Below are 20,752 nucleotides of genomic sequence, written 5' to 3' on the forward strand. Positions count from 1 at the left end.
TTTATTTGTATAGCGTTAATATATTCCGCAGCGCTTACATAGACAGGGGGATACAGAAAGACAAAAGTACAAACATTACAGAACCACGGTTACAATCGTAATCAGTTGGTGGAAACAATAGGGGTGAGGGTCCTGCTCCAACAGGCTTACATACTACAAGTAATGGGATGATACAGAAGGTAAAGGGCTGGAGATGCACACGGTATGGGGAGGTGGAGAGTGAGGGATGCTATACACAGACAATGGTCAGACATTTAGCCGTGTGACGGCAGAAACAGTATGACTGCAGGAGCGGTATATGGTGGCTAGCAGGGATTGCAGTCAGTAGGTCAGGGAGCATGTTATCAGGTGGCATACAGAGGAGTCGGTTTAGGGTATGCGGTATGCCTCCCTGAAAAGGTGCGTTTTTAGAGCACGCCTGAAGTTTTTCGAGTCCTGGATTGCCCGGGTATCCTTTGGTAATGTGTTCCAGAGGGCTGGTGCTGCTCTGGAGAAGTCTTGGAGGTGGGAGTGAGAAGTTCGAATTAGAGGGGTGTGCAGTCTAGTTTCGTTTGCCGAGCGGAGAGCCCGGGCTGGTTGATGGATTGAGATGAGGGAGGCAATATAGGGGGGCGCTGCACTGTGGAGGGCTTTGTTTATGACTTTCAGACCATAAACCAGTAAACCTAGACCACTTGTCAGGACAACTGAGCTACAACCACGGTCAGCCCTACAGGACTAAGTTCCTAGATTTAGATACAACATGAAAAATAATTTTCCTATTACTCCCTAAAATACTTGCCCAGTGAATCTGTGGGGCAGTGCATGGCCAGAAGAAGTACTTCACTGAAGACGGAACAGGCTTTTTTAGGCTTTATTCACACAAGCGTTTTTACGTGGCTATTTAGCCGTGTTTTCATGCCGGACGAAAATCGCGACCATCCAAGGCATTGGATTCCAATACATTCGTTCACATGGGCAGTTTTGCAGCATAGTAAAGAATAGTACAGAGTAGCAGCAGCACTCACTTGTAATCTGCTGTGAGCATGAAGCATGGAAAAACGATGCAAAGCCCAAAGGAAAGGGACCTGACTCCCTAGGTCCACAAATATCCAATAGCAAATCTGTTGAATTCAGGCAGCATCACAAAATGTAAAAAATACTCCTTTATTTAAACCATTAAAAAATGGTGGATGTAGCAAGCAGCCACGTACAGGCCCTACAAATGGGCCTTTGTCAAGCTGACAGCTTTTTGTGATGCTGCCTGAATTCAACAGATTTGCGGCATAGTAAAAACGTTGCACCAGAAAAAATAGCACATACGCGACCGAAATTGGCGACTACAATTATACGCTGCCAGAAAAGAAAGGTCTTGTTCTATCTTTCAACCAATATATGCTGGCAGCTCCCATGGACTCCTATGGGAGATGGAAATATAGAGAGGGGGAGGCAGTTTAGCAGCATCCAATGCAAGGGAAAAGCTTACAGTGCCTCTATTTTAGGCATTTGAAGTCATTCTGAGGATTTATGCCGAACTAGGGATTTCCAGACTGCGGAGTTTTTGCTTGCTAATCGGTCGCACCCAGACATGTAAATGGATGAGAAAGCGCTAATTAAGTTCGGGACTTGATTGCGTCATTTATTCAGTCATGCAATTTAACGGCACATGCAGGTGACCGCAAAAACGCATACGCTCGTGTGAAGGAGCCCTTAGTCTAATGGACAAGTGAATTTTGCTACATTTGACAACAGCTTTGTCATTTAGTTTGATTATAGAACAAGAGCCTTCAGCAACAAACTGCACATACCGTTAGGCTGCCTTCACATCGAGGATTCCGTTTTCCTGTTCCATTGGGGGAGCAGAGATGGGGAATCCCCTGCCCAAACGGACCCTCTGACTATAATGGGGTTCATTCAGTTTTTGCTCAGCTGCCCGGCATCTTACTGGAAGAATAAGAGCTGCATGCACAACTATTTCTTCTGGTATTTGGTGCTGGATTTGCGACGGAACTTCCGATCTAAGGTTTCAGCACTGAAGGCAGCCGAACTGTTATTAGTCCTTTCAGGATGCAGAGGAAGAAATCAGCAACTAAAGATCACAAGATCTCTGCCTGCCCATCAACCTCCGCAACCACAATTACACCCTCATTAGTCTAGGCTAATCAGCCACCAGGTTCTAGAACTCAATGGACAAACAAAGTAATAGTCCCCAGTTTAAGAAATAAGAAGGCTGAAGAAGCAGAAGAAACTCCTGCAGAAACTACAAAGTTTCTTGAAGACTGACAGACATGATGAGAGTTCTCTCCTCGCTTGCATGTGGGCTCCTCCAGACAACACTATTATAATGTATTCTGTTTTGGAAGGAAGTTACTTTGCAAGAAGCTTATTATTTTCTTCCCTTTTACTTACATAGCAATCTGCTTTAACCCCTTTAGTGGCGGGTTTATTATTACCATGTCGGCGCAGCAAGCCTCGGAGATTTTCCTGAAGTAATTTGAAGTGGCAAACGTGTACAGCGGCACAATAACTGTGTGTCCTGGCCAGCATTTCAGCACTAGAGCTGTCCACGGAAATCTTCCTGGGTTTAACTTCATGGTCAGTGCAGCAAGCCCTGGAGATTTTCTAGGCGTGCCACTAAAGGGGTTAATAGCACTTTCCTAATCCTTTTACGTCTGTGGCTTAAAGGTCACATGATATGCTGCACACACAATAGGTGATACGTTTTGTAAGGAGTTACCTTTCCTACCTTTTGAAGGATGAAATTTTCCCTTTACACTTGTTTTTGGTACTGCATCACTGCATAATGTGCGTGGGTAAGTACATGGGGTCCATCCAGCTTGTAGTCCAGTGCCTAAAATGGGACAGACATAATAAGGACAGATCCTTGAGACACACAGGCAGTATTACATGCCGCATGGTCAATTATAGTCAACAGTTCATCAACTCATAAAATACATATCATGTCCATGATTGATAAGCAATGCAAATACTATAACATATCCAATGCATAGATAAGCCTGCAGATGTGCCACCGTCCCATGTCTCTGGGCAAGGATTCTTACTTGCATTTCCCTACACGGGCAGGAACGTAGAATAAAGATCTCGTAGCCCAACTGAAATATGGCACGTTTCAGATCAGGAGGGGACTGGTTGCATCTTTTGCTCTGACTATCAGAAAAGCTCAGATTAACGCTTTCATGGCCGGCGTCCAGTTCACATTCTGCAGTTCTGGTATTCCCACTTTCAAAAAAAATCCTAACTTCCTTTATTCTTCCGCTGACATAGCTACTAGAGATGAGCGAGTATACTCGCTAAGGCTAACTACTCGAGGGAAGATCCCTCTCTCCCTCTCCCCCCCCCCGCTCCCCCCTGCTCCCCGCCGCAACTCACCTGTCACCCGCGCCGGCAGCTGAATCTTTAGAGACGAGCGGGAGGATACTCGGCTAAGGCACTACTCGCTCGAGTAGTTAGCCTTAGCGAGTATGCTCGCTCATCTCTAATAGCTACATGTCGTGGGACAAGTTGTATTTTCCAATGGTACCATATATAATGTATTGGAAAACTATGAAAAAAGTGGAGAGAAAACTGACAATTGCATCAAGTTTTTTTGAGTGGAGGGTTATTTTTACAGTGTTCGTGGTGCTGTAAAAATGACATGTCTTTGCTCTGTGTATCAGTGTGATTACAGCAATAGCAAATTTTTATAGTTTTTTTATGTTGTACCACTTGAAAGAATTAAAATATCACTTTCTGTCACCACATTCCCCCCCCCCCCGAAAAAAAAATAAATATATAAGTAAAATTTGGTGATAGTAAAACTTTTTTAAGAGGCTGTGTGAGGGCTCATTTGTTTGCAAGGCAAAAATGAACATCTTGGTAGCATTTTGGGGTACATATGACTTTTTGATCCCTTTTTATTCAGTTTTTTTTCTTGGTGACGTGGGTAACAAAGAAAGCATAATTATAGCATCGCATTTTTTTCTTATTTTTACTACACACACTGTTTGATGTAATATTTTAATAAATTAGACCTTTATTGATGCAGCAATAGCAATTTTCACATGTTTTTTTTGATGCAGCAAACTGGGAGTATAAGGGTTTCATGAACTTTTAATATTTTATATTTTTTGTAATAATTAAAAAAATCTTTATTTTTCTTATTTCCACTTTTATTTTTAGTCCCCATTGGGGACTTGAACTTGCAGTTGTTTTGCCTGCTTATACAGTATAATGCAATACTATGGTATTTCATTGTACTGTATTACAGACTGCCTATTAAGGCCTTAATCAGACGGGCGTTTTTTCGCGCGATTTGCGGATCGCATGACGGATGCGCATCCGCAAATTGCGTGACCGGTGCCCAAAAATCTGCTCCTAGCCGCGTTTCATTAGAAACGGGCTGGAGCTGTCCAGCGCATTGCATTCAATGGAGCCGGCAATACAGCCGGCTCCATTGAAAGCAATGCGCTGCGGGCGAGTGTGGGATGAGTTGTCGGGAAGGGCTTAAATATATAAGCCCTTCCCTGCAATTCATCGAGAAATGTGTTAAAATAAAAAATATATATATACTCACCTTGTCCCGGCAGCCGGAGTTCCGTGCGGCCGGCCTGCAGTGGGTGTGAAGGGGGTGTGAGTCAGACCTGCCCCCTGATTGGCTCAGCGCTGAGCCAATCAGAGGCAGGTCTCACTCACACCCATTCATGAATTCATGAATGGTTGAGTGCTGCCTCTGATTGGCTCAGCGCAGGGACCAATCAGGGGCAGCTCTCACTCACACCCATTCATGAATTCATGAATGGGTGTGAGTGAGACCTGTCTCTGATTGGCTCAGGCTGAGCCAATCAGGGGCAAGTCTGACTCACACCCCCTTCACACCCACTGCAGGCCGGCCGCGCTGAACTCCGGCTGCCGGGACAAGGTGAGTATATATATTTTTTTTATTTTAACACATTTCTGGATGAATTGCAGGGAAGGGCTTATATATTTAAGCCCTTCCCGACAATTTATCCAGCGCTGTCCGGCAGCCCATTGCTTTCAATGGAGCCGGCTGTATTGCCGGCTCCATTGAATTCAATGGGCAAACATCGTTCTTCTCTGCCACAGCTGTTACAGCTGTGGCAGAGAAGAATGATTTGTCTTCTATATGTTCTCAATGGGGTCGGCGCTGCTGCTGCCGGCTCCATTGAGCGCATATAAAGAAGACAACAGGAATTGCAGATCACAGATAGGTGCGATCTGCGATTTCTGTTCTATAATTTATCGGACGAGCGCATAAAAAGCGCTCATGTGTCCGATACCATTGCAAAGCAATGGTTTTATAAAATCGCCGGACGCATGCGCATGCGCAAATCGGGTGAAAAAACGCCCGTCTGACTAAGGCCTAAAAATGTATCACAGGCACATTTTAATCGGCAAACAAACCTGTCAGCCCTGGGGGCCTTAAGAAGGCCTATGGCTCTCATAACATCTGTACGCCCCCCTCCTAACCCCATCAATCTTATTAGGGTGGGTCTATTTAGGACATATAAATTGCTATAGATTGGGACATTTAAATGCCACTGTACGAATTAGCAGTGGTATTTAAAGGGTAAACAGCCATGCTTTCAGTTATCTTCGATGGCAGTTGTTGCGCGTAGGGTCAAAGACAGCCGATACCCGCTGTATATACAGCAGGCTTGGCTCCTGATCCCGCTGCACACAGAGCATATGCTCTGGCTGTCTATACACATCCTAACTGAACAGGGTATGTGCAGTTAGGGCGTATATAACCGCATGGCTGTCCGGAAGGGCTAGTCATTAGAGATGAGCGAATGTACTCGGTAAGGGCGATTTTGCAATCGAGCACCGCGATTTTCGAGTACTTCACTACTCGGGTGAAAAGTACTCGAGTGCGCTGTGGGGCAGGGGGTTGCAGAGGGGAGTGGGGGTAGCAGCGGGGAACAGGGGGGAGCCCTCTCTCTCTCCCTCCCCCCCCCCCCCCCCCACTCCCCGCTGCAACCCCCCGCTCACCCACAGAGCCCCCGAGTACTTTTCACCCGAGTAGTGAAGTACTCGAAAATCGCGGTGCTCGATTGCGAAATCGCCCTTACCGAGTACGTTCGCTCATCTCTACTAGTCATGTATTGTATAACCAAACTCTTACAGATACTTTATTATTTAAATATACATTCCATATTGGTCCTATTATGTGTTTCGCTTTTGAGTTGATATCCTCAAAGCCATAAATTCCCCCTTTTGGACATGTAGACTGCATGCAAAGATGTACTGATGAATGGGCAATCTCCTCCACCTACCGGCATCTCCACAGGGATAAGGCTACATGGTGATGGTTGCTGCAACTCATTGATAGGTAAAGATGCAGCGAAAGGACTGTCTTTTCCTTGTCATTAATTTTATCTCATTTTCATTTTTATGGAAACAGAGACTTGACATTTCTAGTACATCTTATCTGCTATGTATGAAGTTGACATTAAATGCTCATTTACCAGAGATGAGGTGGTGAAGAACAAATGTCCCTGCTTATTGTAGAATATCTAGAATAACAATATATTATAATAAAAGCTATTTTTTTTCTTAAAAACAAGCAAAAATAACCCTCAAAATATTTCAAGAAAACAATAAAACTGAACGCGTTAGGGTTGCCCCCCCCCCCCCCATCCCCTGCCTTATTTGCCCTAGCTATTGAGCCTCTTACGATTGAAGTGCGCATGTCTCCAGCAGTAACCGGGTTTAAACTGCACAATTATGAAGAGGGCATTGTATTATATGTTGATGACACTTTTCTTCATTTTGTTCTCTCCATTTTTGATACACTTGGTCTCTCTTGTGTCATTAAGGTTAATTGGGACAAAACCCATCTCCTGGCAGTGGACGCTGTAGCGACTCTGCTTCTCCTGCATGTCCCGTTGAGCTGGATAGACCATATCTTGGTATACGAGTATCTAGACAGGTTTCTACTTTTTATGACACCCTCTGGCCCCCCTCCTGGGTTGGGCCGGGGAGCTGGCAATAGGCTGGGTCTCTCTTCCTTTAACTTTGGTGGGTAGAACTAATCTATTGAAAATGTAATTACTGCCTAAATTCTATTTCCCATAACTCTCCCGTTTTGGTCCCTAAGAGATTTTTCTGCGCTCTGAGTAAGATTGTACTCCATATATTATGGAGAGCCTCCCCTCGCATATTAACTTTTTCCATAACACTTCTGCCCTATTCAGCAATTCCAGCAACCTGATTGGTTGTTTGGTGAATCAGTCAACCCAACCAACCAATCAGGTTGCTGGAATTGCTGAATAGGGCAGAAGTATTGTGGAAAAAGTTAATATGCTCTCCCCTCCTATAATTTCATGAGAGACCCTTTGTATTATTACTATTTAGCCAGTGAATTGGTGTAAGTGGGCTGGTGGTTACCCTCGTCTGACTATAATCTTCTAGTGGGCTTGGAGTATAGAGTGGAGGGTCCTGACCAAAGTCTGTGGCGCTGTTGTTATAAGGTCCCTCTTCTCCCCTTATTTTGCTACCTACTCTCATGATGGTGACACTTGATACTGCCCTTCATTTCTCCCCCGAAGATGAGGATAAGTAGTCTCCACATACTCCCCTATAGTACAACCTGCATCTTCCACATAAATCTGCATCTTTCGCATTTACAATTTACAGAATCTTCTCTCCAATATAGTAAGCTTTCTGTAAACTTTTGAAGTTGCAGCTAACCTATAATATACCAGAGAATTACTATTTTCAGTACTGTCAGCTTTGGCACGCTGTTAGAGCCCAGTTCATTGGCCTGGCCATATATCTTTCCTTAACGTACCTGGAGGACTTGGTAGAAATGTCTCATCTTATAACATCTCTCTCTAGTTTTTACAGTCACTTAGTACAAAACTTTGCTCCATTAAAAGAGATGAAGGATATCTGACATTTCAGATTTGGAGTTGGGAAGGTGGGGCCACCCTGGCTGGCTCTGGCTTTCCTCTGGTCGGTGTTAGAGAGACCGATGCAAGATACATTTTTACATAGACTCTACTATACTCCTAGTTTACATGCCATGGGTGTTTGACCCGTGAGGGTACAATTATGCATATGTTTGGGAATGTAGTACTCTAGAGAATTACTGGCGTGAGGGCTCTTGCATTTATGGAAACCCACTTGCAGCCCCAAGAATCATGCACCCCAATATCTGTCTCTTTGGGCTTGTAGGGGATGTCCCGGTGACTTCAGTGACCTGCAATTAATACAAGCATCTGTTCTTTTATACTAAGAAGGTAATTCTACTGAATTGGAAGCCTTCTAATAGGCTGACTGGAGCTGCCAGGATCCTGGTGGTTAATAGCCTACTACCCCCATATAAACTTACCTGTTTGGCCAGGGGTTGCCTTACAGAGTTTGACAATATCTGGGGTCGTTGGATGAACTGTCCTGCAGCAGCAGTAGAAGTGTCCTCCCAACCGCTGCCGGCTGAACTGTGTACCTGTGCCTGCTGGCTGCAATCCTACTCCTTCTCCGGTTTTTTGTGTTCTCCCCTTGTTACCCCCTGACTCCCCTGTTGGGGGTCTTTCCTTTTGTTTTGTACTATATAAACAGTAATGGAAATGATTGCTACAAATTGTGAATTTATTTCTATGTATTCGGATACAGCATTTTAATGTTTTGTATACTATAACATTTCTTTTCAAGCATTGTATTGATATGATACGGCTCCGATGCCGTGCATTTTCTCTGTTTTTTGTTCTGATTTAAAAAACATTCCTTTAAAAAAAAAGTGAAACAAAAAATAATGGCTGGCATCAAATGCTTGTTACTATGCTACACAACACAATTATTTAATAACAAATATGAAGGACTCTACTGCAGTCATTACAATAAATCCTTGATTGAAATGTGAAGGTCATGGATAGTTTTGAGTGAACTGAAATAGTAGAGCCCTGTTTTAAGCTGAACTTTGCTAAAAGTTCATATGGCAAGAACCCGAACCTTGGACAGTTTGTCTCGAGGAGAAGAAGGAAAAAGAAGAAAAAAGAAATTTCCCTCCTTTTTCCTTCCTCTCTTCTTTTGCTTCATTTTCCTTCTTTTCTTCTTTCTTTTTTTTCTGCCCTTTTCTTCATTAATTTTGCCTTAAAAACAACTTTAAAGTACTTAAATAGATTCCTAGGTCACCCCAGAGTGTTATACAGGGCTTTTATGACTCCTGGACTGCGTTGTACACCAGTTTTAGGGATACTGGTGAAATTCTGGTTTGATTCGGAATAATTCAGTCCGCACCCAACTTTTTGCATAATTTCAGTGAATCGGCTTAAGTTTTTTTAGCTTGTTCATCACTAGTTTGAGTGTGGACAAGGCAGCAGTAGTCTTCCTTGTGTAGAAAATACCCTTGGTGGCAGCAAAGGGAAGGGTTTATAGGTGAATATTCTACACTGGGGGAAATAAAAGAGAGATAGGGCTGTTCATTCTCATATTACATAGGGCAAGAAATTGGTTGAGCTGTGGGGTCACTGATTGATCAGTGGTAGTAGGAATACATTCAGGAATAGAGGTGTATATAGACCCATCACTGATCATATCAATTAAAAGGACCCTGCAGTGCGGCCGTCTTATCCTGTAGGAAGACGGGCGCATCGGCGCCCGAATGCGCCCGTGTGACTGAGCCCTCAAGGACATACACTATCTAGCATGAGGAAATGTAGGCGTCATGACTGTATGAAGAAACCAGTCATCCTGAGGATAAAATATCCTTTATTTTATGCATATTTAATAAAAGTTATATTTTAGCTTCACTTCTCTGTGAAATAATGTCAGCCACAATGAAGCTTATATTTTTAGCTTCACCCATGTTCAGTGAAAGACTGGAACAAAAAATAATCAGAAAAACATTTAGAAGTCACAATATTTTTTTCATTTGACATAAAAATTACTTGTTCTTGCAGACTTTTATATTGTTTCCCTTCTTATTACACCTTTATTTATATTTTCAATAACTGTAAAATATTTTCAAAATGCTTCAGCGCACCTTTATTGGTATAAGGTTTTATTAATTTATGATGAAAAAGCTAATTTCCCCATCTGTGATCACTTTATTACTTTTTTTCAATTTTATAATTAATTATCATTTTTTTGGTGTCAAACACATGTGACCCATAAATCTGCAACATATACATTTTCTAGTATTCATATAAAGTAAGTCATATGCCTTTCCAAATTAGCTGTGCCTTAAAGGGTTTGTCCAGTTGTCACACAAATTTTTAATTATCGATGCAGATGTTTTAAAATAACAAAACCATTGGTATTTACTGATCTTCTGTCCTGGCGATCCAGCACTACAGCCCCGTAGTCCTCCTGGTCATGGTTTTAGAATGGCGACCACCTGTCCACTGCAACCAATCAGAGGCCACAGTGGTCAAGTGCCATTCTCCTGGCATCATGGCTCCCAACATCAGAGGGTTGATGCCAGGAGAACGGCATGTGACCACTAAGGCCTTTGATTGGCTGCAATGGTCAGGTGGTAGCTGTTCCACAGCAAAGACTGGGAAAACCACTAGGGCAGAGGATGGGTAAATACCACAGATTTTATTATTTTTCACACAAATGCATATAAGTTAAAAAATCATCCAACAACCGGGCAACCCCTTAAATTCCCATGCATGTGGTACAAAAGCATTATGGAAGAACAGAAAGTCTTGTATGATGTATACTATGGAGTCACAGACTGAAATGCTACTGAGTATACTGATGTGTCCTACCATAAAAGGGTATTCTGATAAGATAAAGTTATCCCCTGTCAGCGGGAGCATTAAAAATAACTGAGGTAGAGTGTTCCCACTGAAATGAATGAAGTGGTGGCTAAGCATGCACATAGCTACGCCATTCACATGGAGATATGAAACCCCCAGTTCGGGAGATCAGTGGGGGTCTAGTGGTTTGACCTCCACTGATCAGATATTATCACTAGAGATGAGCGAACGTACTCGTCCGAGCTTGATACTCGTTCGAGTATTAGCGTGTTCGAGATGCTCGTTACTCGTGACGAGCACCACGCAATGTTCGAGTTACTTTCACTTTCATCTCTGAGACGTTAGCGCGCTTTTCTGGCCAATTGAAAGACAGGGAAGGCATTACATCTTCCCCCTGCGACGTTCAAGCCCTATACCGCCCCCCTGCAGTGAGTGGCTGGTGAGATCAGGTGTCACCCGAGTATATAAATCGGCCCCTCCCGTGACTCACCACAGATTTATTCTGACATAGAGGAGGGAAAGTGCTGTTGGTGCCAGAGCTGCTATAGGGAGAGTGTTAGGAGTATTTTAGGCTTCAAGAACCCCAACGGTCCTTCTTAGGGCCACATCTAACCGTGTGCAGTACTGTGGAGGCTGCTTTCTGCAGTGTTGCACATTTTTTTTTTTTTTTTGTATATCGGCCGTGCAGAGCATTGCGCCCTGCAGTAATACTCCAGGGCCAGAAGTGGTGGTTAGGCAGGGACAGAAGACCTATATTGTGAGGCAGGGACAGAAGACATATATTGTGAGGCAGGGACAGAAGACATATTTATTGAATATAGGCAGTGGGACTTTGCAAAAACATTTGGGGAAAAAAATCTATTTGGGCTGCCTGTTACTGTCCTCAGTGTTCTGGGTCTGTGCTGGGTGTAGTAGTCCTCCTAATTCATACGCAGCCAGCTAAGTGTTACAGCAGGCTTGCGCAAAATTATTTCCTGGCTCTGTGTTGGCTGTTAAATCACCGCTGTATTACAGTCCACAGTGCAACAGTCTGCAGTTATTTGACATACTCCAGGGCCAGTAGCGGTGACGCAGAGAGAGAAGAGATATATTTATTGAATATAGGCAGTGGGCCTTTGCAAAAACATTTGGGGAAAAAAATCTATTTGGGCTGCCTGTGACTGTCCTCAGTGTTCTGGGTCTGTGCTGGGTGTAGTAGTCCTCCTAATTCATACGCAGCCAGCTAAGTGTTACAGCAGGCTTGCGCAAAATTATTTCCTGGCGTTCCGTAAGCGAAGTCAGCCTCCAACCACAGGCCAATAAGCGGCACATTTAATTACAGCGTTCTGTTTCTGCATTACTGGTAATACAGCATGCTGAGGGGTAGGGGTAGGCCTAGAGGACATGGACGCGGAGGCCCAAGTCAGGGTGTGGGCACAGGCCGAGCTCCTGATCCAGGTGTATCGCAGCAGACTGCTGCGGGATTAGGAGAGAGGCACGTTTCTGGCATCCCCACATTCATCGCACAATTAATGGGTCCACGCGGTAGACCTTTATTAGCAAATGAGCAGTGTGAGCAGGTCCTGTCGTGGATGGCAGAAAGTGCATCCAGCAATCTATCGTCCACCCAGAGTTCTGCGCTGTCCACTGCTGCAACTCTGAATCCTCTGGCTGCTGCTCCTCCTTCCTCCCAGCCTCCTCACTCCATTACAATGACACATTCTGAGGAGCAGGCAGACTCCCAGGAACTGTTCTCGGGCCCCTGCTCAGATTGGGCAGCAATGGTTCCTCTCCCACCAAAGGAGTTTATCGTCACTGATGCCCAACCTTTGGAAAGTTCCCGGGGTCCGGGGGATGAGGCTGGGGACTTCCGGCAACTGTCTCAAGACCTTTCAGTGGGTGAGGAGGCCGATGACGATGAGACACAGTTGTCTATCAGTGAGGTAGTAGTAAGGGCAGTAAGTCCGAGGGAGGAGCGCACAGAGGATTCGGAGGAAGAGCAGCAGGACGATGAGGTGACTGACCCCACCTGGTTTGCTACGCCTACTGAGGACAGGTCTTCAGAGGGGGAGGCAAGGGCAGCAGCAGGGCAGGTTGGAAGAGGCAGTGCGGTGTCCAGGGGTAGAGGCAGGGCCAGACCGAATAATTCACCAACTGTTTCCCAAAGCGCCCCCTCGCGCCATGCCACCCTGCAGAGGCCGAGGTGCTCAAAGGTCTGGCAGTATTTCACTGAGAGTGCAGACGACCGACGAACAGTGGTGTGCAACCTTTGTCGCGCCAAGATCAGCCGGGGAGCCACCACCACCAGCCTCACCACCACCAGCATGCGCAGACATATGATGGCCAAGCACCCCACAAGGTGGGACGAAGGCCGTTCACCGCCTCTGGTTTGCACCGCTGCCTCTCACCCTGTGCCCCAACCTGCCACTGAGATCCAACCCCCCTCTCAGGACACAGGCCCTACCGTCTCCTGGCCTGCACCCACACCCTCACCTCCGCTGTCCTCGGCCCCATCCACCAATGTCTGTCAGCGCACCCTCCAGCCGTCGCTAGCGCAAGTGTTGGAGTGCAAGCACAAGTACGCCGCCACGCACCCACACGCTCAAGCGTTAAATGTGCACATAGCCAAATTTATCAGCCTGGAGATGCTGCCATATAGGGTTGTGGAAACGGAGTCTTTCAAAAGTATGATGGCGGCGGCGGCCCCGCGCTACTCAGTTCTCAGTCGCCACTATTTGCCCGATATGCTGTCCCAGCCCTGCACGACCATGTCTCCCGCAACATTGTACGCGCCCTCACAAACGCGGTTACTGCCAAGGTCCACTTAACAACAGACACGTGGACAAGCACAGGCGGGCAGGGCCACTATATCTCCCTGACGGCACATTGGGTGAATTTAGTGGAGGCTGGGACAGAGTCAGAGCCTGGGACCGCTCACGTCCTACCCACCCCCAGAATTGCGGGCCCCAGCTCGGTGGTAGTATCTGCGGTGGTGTATGCTTCCTCCACTAAACCACCCTCCTCCTACGCAACCTCACACGTCTCACAATCAAGATGTGTCAGCAGCGGCAAGTCGCCAGCAGTCGGTGTCGCGCGGCATGGCAGCACAGCGGTGGGCAAGCGTCAGCAGGCCGTGCTGAAACTACTCAGCTTAGGAGATAAGAGGCACATGGCCCACGAACTGCTGCAGGGTCTGACAGAGCAGACCGACCGCTGGCTTGCGCCGCTGAGCCTCCAACCAGGCATGGTCGTGTGTGACAACGGCTGTAACCTGGTGGCGGCTCTGCAGCTCGGCAGCCTCACGCACGTGCCATGCCTGGCCCACGTCTTTAATTTGGTGGTTCAGCGCTTTCTGAAAAGCTACCCATGCTTGTCAGACCTGCTCGGAAAGGTGCGCCGGCTCTGCGCACATTTCCGCAAGTCCCACACGGACGCTGCCACCCTGCGCACCCTGCAACATCACTTTAAGCTGCCAGTGCACCGACTGCGGTGCGACGTGCCCACACGGTGGAATTCTACGCTCCACATGTTGGCCAGGCTCTATGAGCAGCGTAGAGCTATAGTGGAATACCAACTCCAACATGGGCGGCGCAGTGGGAGTCAGCCTCCTCAATTCTTTACAGAAGAGTGGGCTTGGTTGGCAGACATCTGCCAGGTCCTTCGAAACTTTGAGGAGTCTACCCAGATGGTGAGCGGCTATGCTGCAATCATTAGCGTCACCATTCCTCTGCTATGCCTCTTGAGAAGTTCCCTGCAAAGCATAAAGGCAGACGCTTTGCGCTCGGAAACAGAGCCGGGGGAAGACAGTATGTCGCTGGATAGTCAGAGCACCCTCCTGTCTATATCTCAGCGCGTTGAGGAGGAGGAGGAGGAGCATGAGGAGGATGAGGAGGAGGGGGAAGAGACAGCTTGGCCCACTGCTGAGGGTACACATGCTGCTTGCCTGTCATCCTTTCAGCGTGTATGGTCTGAGGAGGAGGAGGAGGAGGATCCTGAAAGTGATCTTCCTAGTGAGGACAGCCATGTGTTGCGTACAGGTACCCTGGCACACATGGCTGACTTCATGTTAGGATGCCTTTCTTGTGAGCCTCGCATTACACGCATTCTGGCCACTACGGATTACTGGGTGTACACACTGCTCGACCCACGGTATAAGGAGAACCTTTCCACTCTCATACCCGAAGAGGAAAGGGGTTCGAGAGTGATGCTATACCACAGGACCCTGGCGGACAAACTGATGGTAAAATTCCCATCCGACAGCGCTAGTGGCCGAAGGCGAAGTTCCGAGGGCCAGGTAGCAGGGGAGGCGCAGAGATCAGGCAGCATGTACAGCACAGGCAGGGGAACACTCTCTAAGGCCTTTGACAGCTTTCTGGCTCCCCAGCAAGACTGTGTCACCTCTCCCCAGTCAAGGCTGAGTCGGCGGGAGCACTGTAAAAGGATGGTGAGGGAGTACGTAGCCGATCGCACGACCGTCCTCCGTGACGCCTCTGCCCCCTACAACTACTGGGTGTCAAAGCTGGACACGTGGCCTGAACTCGCGCTGTATGCCCTGGAGGTGCTTGCTTGTCCTGCGGCTAGTGTCTTGTCAGAGAGGGTGTTTAGTGCGGCTGGGGGAATCATCACAGATAAGCGTACCCGCCTGTCAACCGACAGTGCCGATAGGCTTACACTCATCAAGATGAACAAAGCCTGGATTTCCCCAGACTTCTCTTCTCCACCAGCGGACAGCAGCGATACCTAAGCAATACGTAGGCTGCACCCGCGGATGGAAGCATCGTTCTCTATCACCATCCAAAACGGGGACCTTTTAGCTTCATCAATCTGTGTATTCTATTCATCCTCCTCCTCCTGCTCCTCCTCCTGAAACCTCACGTTATCACGCCGAATGGGCAATTTTTCTTAGGCCCACAAGGCTCAGTCATATAATTTTTGTAAACAATTTTTATACGTTTCAATGCTCATTAAAGCGTTGAAACTTTCACCTCAATCAATTTTTATTTTAACTGGGCTGCCTCCAGGCCTAGTTACCAATTAAGCCACATTAACCAAAGCGATTAATGGGTTTCACCTGCCCTCTTGGTTGGGCATGGGCAATTTTTCTGAGGTACATTAGTACTGTTGGTACACCAATTTTTGGGGGCCCTCGCCTACAATGTAATCAAATTAATTTTTAGCCCACCTGCATTACAGCTGACGTTACATCAGCTGTGTTGGGCACTGCAATGGGATATATTTATGTACCGCCGGTGGCTTCCTGGCACCCACCCATGCTGTGGGTACACACGGAGTTGTAACTGCATGTGTCCACTTCTAAAGAACCCCAGTCTGACTGGGGCATGCAGTGTGGGCCGAAGCCCACCTGCATTAAGCACGACATTACCTCAGCTGTGATGGGCAATGCAATGGGATATATTTATGTACCGCCGGTGGGTTCCAGGGAGCCACCCATGCTGTGGGTGCACACGGAATTCCCATTGCGGAGTTGTACCTGCCTGTGACTATTTATAAAAAAACGCGGTCTGACTGGGGCATGCAGACACCTTGACAGAATGAATAGTGTGTGGCACATAGGTTCCCCATTGCTATGCCCACGTGTGCAGCTCCAGATGGAGGTGGCACAGGATTGGATTTCTCATTGCTTCTGTACAGCATTGTGAGCTATTGCCCCGCCCCTTTTAAAGAGGGTCGCTGCCTAGCCGTGCCAACCCTCTGCAGTGTGTGCCTGCGGTTCCTCCTCATGGCAGACGCACTTATAAATAGACATGAGTGTGGCGTGGCATGACGGCAGCTGAAGGCTGGGCAGGGACAGTTTGGTGTGCGCTGTGGACACTGGGTCATGCGGGGGGGGGGGGGGGTTGGTCAGCATGTAATTCAGGAGAAGTGGCAGCGGAGTGTCATGCAGGCAGTGGTTGTGCTTTGTTGGAGGTAGTGTGGTGCTTAGCTAAGGTATGCATTGCTAATGAGGGCTTTTCAGAAGTAAAAGTTGTTGGGGGGGGGGCACTCTTGCCGCTATTGTAGCTTAATAGTGGGACCTGTGAACTTGAGATGCAGCCCAACATGTAGCCCCTCGCCTGCCCTATCCGTTGCTGTGTCGTTCCCATCACTTTCTTGAATTGCCCAGATTTTCACAAATGAAAACCTTAGCGAGCATCGGCGATATACAAAAATGCTCGGGTCGCCCATTGACTTCAATGGGGTTCGTTACTCGAAACGAACCCTCGAGCATCGCGATAGTTTCGTCCCGAGTAACGAGCACCAGAGCATTTTGGTGCTCGCTCATCTCTAATTATCACCCATCCTGTTCATAACTTTATCTTACTGGAAAGCCCCTTTACCTTATTTTTAAACTTGACATTTCCCGAGATGTATGGCTGAGGTGTTTAAAAAAACATTTAAAAAATTGCCTATGTTCAGCAGATGACATTTGTCATCCATAAGTTCCCATGTAAAAAAAAACCCCAACAACATATATTTAATGTATATGTTTTAGCACTTGACAGCTTGTGAAGGCCATCAGTGACACATAAGCTCCCAAGTTAAAAAACGTATATATTTAAAGGGACTCAGTCAACTCCTATGAGCCCCGAAAACTAAAGTTATGGTGCTGGGATGCGAAGTCCGTGGATGTCAATCTCATACTTCCTTTCCTCCCAGTTCCTCTGCTGTCTGTCCATAAAGCTGTCACTCCTTATATACAGCGGACTACTTATACAAACGCTCAGATTGACAGGTCTAGTCCCATTCGCATATACATTTTTTTTAACTGGATTGCACAAGATTTAGGCTCCAATGGAGCATGCCACAGTATATTTCCATTGAAATTGGCAAAAAAAATACAGTAGAGGTTCAACTTTACACCATGAAAGCCATACTATAGGCCCATACAAAATGAAGGCGTAATAAGTTCTTGTACATAAGGTTTTAAAGTGACTCTCCAGTCGGGACTCTCACTTTGCATGTAATGCCAAGTCTGAATAGCTATTATATATTCAGCCCTGACAACTTTCCCACAATATGAGATCACTAAAAACTAAAATGTTCTACCGTAATGTTGACTACCCTAATGGGGTAGCAATGTTGATTGCTGTTGCTTTGACCTTGAACTACTGTTTTGTCACAGTGGCAATATAGGGAAAGCGATAGTCTGAAACGGACACCAGCCTAAAGAAGAAGCCTAGTAGCCTCGAAAGCTTGGATATATAATTTTTCTGGTTAGCCAATACAGATATGACCTCTATAATACATTGAGTACAATGAGTATTTAGCATCATACACTACCCTTTTAGGATACTTTGACATTTACTGATATGACGTATTTGCAGGAGAGCGGTCTAGTTCTGGCCATTGCTGAAGATAAGCTTGACTTGGTAATGTGATTGACATTCAAATGCAAAAATAGAGTTAATTTCTAATAAGAGAGAGCAGAGCTTCAGAAGTGCTCCTAGTTTAGTGTTTGGTTGCTGTGAAGTTTTTTGGATGGTTTTACATGGATTTGTCACGTATCCTCAAATACAGATAATCAGCCAAGTGTTATTTCGGTAAGCATGCCAAAGAATAACTTTGTGATCATCGGATGGACGTTATTTCACTTAAGTGCTGTGCTATCAGCCTACTTCAGATGGTTTGTGTTCTCTATAATTTCGAGCTCAGTGTGGAATTTAAACACGCTGTTTGGGCAGATGATGCAATGATGAATGTTGCTCTGTATTCATCTTCAATTTACTGCTAGATAGCATTTTAGCCTTAGCCTTAAATTGCTCAAGATAGGTATGTAGTCCAAATTGCAAGACAACATGTATAAACACAAAAAAACCCCAATGACATAAAGACTCATTTACTGCAATTTCATTTTCTTACAGTTGCACGAAAAAGTAAGTGAACCCCATTGCCATCACATTTCTGTATAGATTACTAATAAAATGTGGTCTGATTGTTATCTAAGTCACAATTATAGAAAACACAAGGTAGCTAAGCGCAAACATTTGTACCGTTCATGTCTCTTACTAAGTACTTTGAGGAAACATCCACAGTGCAGGAAGAAAAAGTAAGTGAACCTCTGTGTTAATGGCTCCTCCAAGAGGTAATTGGCGAAGAGCGTTTCAATTAAGAAGACTGGAAGTGTGGGTTTTGCAGGCGCTTTGCTCATTATATAAAGATGCACAAAGCCTGCCTACTGACAAATCTGTTCTTCTCCAGAAAGATTGGTTAGTGTGAACCATGCCTGGATGTCAACAACTTTCAGAAGACCTTAGAAGACATGTTAAAGAGATGCATAAAGCTGGAAAATGCTATAAAAGCATTGCTAGAGACCTGTGTGTACATCAGTCTATGGTAAGACAAGTTATTTAAAAATGGCGAAAATTCAAGACTGTTACTATTTTTGTATAGGGCTAACTTATTCCGCAGCGCTTTCTGGTAATTATTACTTATTACCCCCCACCAATCTGGGTTCTCATTTTATTAACCTCGGAAGGATGAGTCAGCCTTGAGTCGGCTGCCTGAACCAGGTGGGGATTGAACTTGTAACCTTCAGGTTGTAGGCAAGAGCTTACACTCTGCGCCCCACTTGGCTCATCACTCAAGATCACAACACACAGCTCTGATACGGTGGGAAAGAACCCAAGGGTAACAATAAAATACCTACAAAAGTCTCACAAACCATAAAAACCTGTTTGTGTCCATAAAAAAAAATTTTGATTAAATCTTGTTACTTGTATAGCGCCAACGTATTCCGTAGCGCTTTCAGATAATTTTTATTTATTACCCCCCACCAAGATGGGTACTCATTTTATCTGTCGCAGAAATCGGGTGGTCTTCTCAAAGAGTTGGTCTTCTGGAGAAGTTTTGTTTATGAGATGGAACTAAGAGTTTCTGTTCGGCAATAGGCCATAACAGATGTCTATAAAACTTCGGACTGGTGTAGTGTGTGATGCTCTAGCAGACACATAGGCTCACGGAGCAGATAGATGGACGGAAGGTTTGCTATTTCTCATCACTAATGAGCCTTTGTTGCTATGCGCGCTGCAAGTCTCATGAAACACGCAGTGTGAGATTCATTATTCTTATCACTTACGATGACACCTGTGATAAACGCCCCAGCTTGTGTTATATAATATTATATTTACTCTGTCAACACCTCCAGGATCGCACCGCAAATATAACTGTAATCTTTAAAAATCACTTTGCACGGTAGTATTAATTATCCTATCAACAACACATGCTCTAGACGTCTGCAGGAGTAAAGACAAGGGTGATTACATATCTGAGAGGTTTGAAGCTTTTATGGAAGTTTTAACTTTTGGTATTTATTTGACTTTTAGGCCAGAGATTAAGGACAAGCGAAATTTTGAAAAAGGTTTGGCCAGTTTGATCAACTTTTGAAAAACTTTTGCAGAAGTTCACCAAAGCCCCTAAAGCTGATGTATAACACAGTCTAAGAACCATAAAAGCCCTGTAATCATACTCTGAGAGTGTTATACAAGGCTTCTATGACTCTTAGACTGTGTTGTAAACCAGTGTTCAAGACTAGCGTTGAGAAAACCGAACCAGTTTCGGGTGGAACTTTCATAAAAGTTTGGTTCAGGTTCGTGCCAAACTGAACTTTTAGCAAATTTTGACCGTAAAAATGTTCTACTACCGGTAGTTCGGTTCGCTCAACGCTACCTGAGATGGGAAATGATTTCAATATGTGAGACCGCTCTCCATCTTACTTAGGATCCCTGGTTGATTGACACTCTTACAGATGGAACAGACTTTAACTTGAGACTTAATGTGTTAAGAAAAGTTCCGTGCCGCAGTTCCTTAACTATTTTATTAGCTTTTCAGTGGCTCTAGCTTGACCAAGACAAGATGACAATAGCTTTTCAATGGTGTCAGAGAAAGTTATCACACTCAAGTTAAACTTTGTCACATATGTACATATATAAAGAGTCATGCAGAAATTGAATATTTAAATTAAAGGGATTGTCTAAGTTATTTTTTTTTTAATTCCTGCTCCCATGCCTAAAAATAATAAGAGATCGTATAGTCGGCTTTCCAGGGTCCCCGCAGCTACACGCTACATCCTC

At 45.4% G+C, this 20,752-nt stretch overlaps 1 protein-coding gene across 1 annotated transcript in view; it reads right to left on the minus strand.

The window, feature by feature from the left end:
* The window catches only part of ADGRL1 (adhesion G protein-coupled receptor L1), a 469,522-nt gene that overhangs the window by 315,991 nt on the left and 132,779 nt on the right, over window positions 1-20,752 (minus strand). Inside the window, exon 2 of the mRNA XM_066593211.1 lies at window positions 2,726-2,830. The gene's annotated coding sequence lies outside the window, so the exon portion shown is untranslated. The remainder of the gene's footprint in view (window positions 1-2,725; window positions 2,831-20,752) is intronic.

The sequence above is a fragment of the Eleutherodactylus coqui genome, chromosome 2 (genome assembly GCF_035609145.1).
Source record: "Eleutherodactylus coqui strain aEleCoq1 chromosome 2, aEleCoq1.hap1, whole genome shotgun sequence".
Lineage (NCBI taxonomy): Eukaryota > Metazoa > Chordata > Amphibia > Anura > Eleutherodactylidae > Eleutherodactylus > Eleutherodactylus coqui.